Here is a 305-nt window from a genome sequence, read left to right on the forward strand (position 1 = left end):
CTGCCCTCCTCCAGTTTGGCTCAACTCTATACAAGTCAGTAAGATGGGAACCAATGACAACAACTATCATAAAGATGACAGCCTACACACATCATATTAGGGAGCACCCAGAGTTGAACTGGGGACCTCTTGATCTGCAGTCAAATGCTTTACCACTGAGCTATACCCCCACACAATATGTATGGAATATGCTTATTGTGAAGCAAAACAATGGCTGGTCCTCCATGGTGTGGTTGTTGTAGGTAGACGTCACCAGCGGCCGTGGTAAGGCGAGTAACCGGAAGGATGACTCAGACGTTGAGTTT

The 305-nt window shown here is 46.9% G+C and overlaps 1 non-coding gene across 1 annotated transcript; it reads right to left on the minus strand.

Annotated features, from left to right (window-relative positions):
• Positions 1-98: 98 nt before the first annotated feature.
• Positions 99-170, minus strand: trnac-gca (transfer RNA cysteine (anticodon GCA)). Its single transcript has one exon. It is a non-coding gene; the product is annotated as a tRNA-Cys (tRNA).
• Positions 171-305: the final 135 nt, after the last annotated feature.

This window comes from Etheostoma spectabile, chromosome 4, assembly GCF_008692095.1.
Source record: "Etheostoma spectabile isolate EspeVRDwgs_2016 chromosome 4, UIUC_Espe_1.0, whole genome shotgun sequence".
Classification (NCBI taxonomy): Eukaryota; Metazoa; Chordata; class Actinopteri; order Perciformes; family Percidae; genus Etheostoma; species Etheostoma spectabile.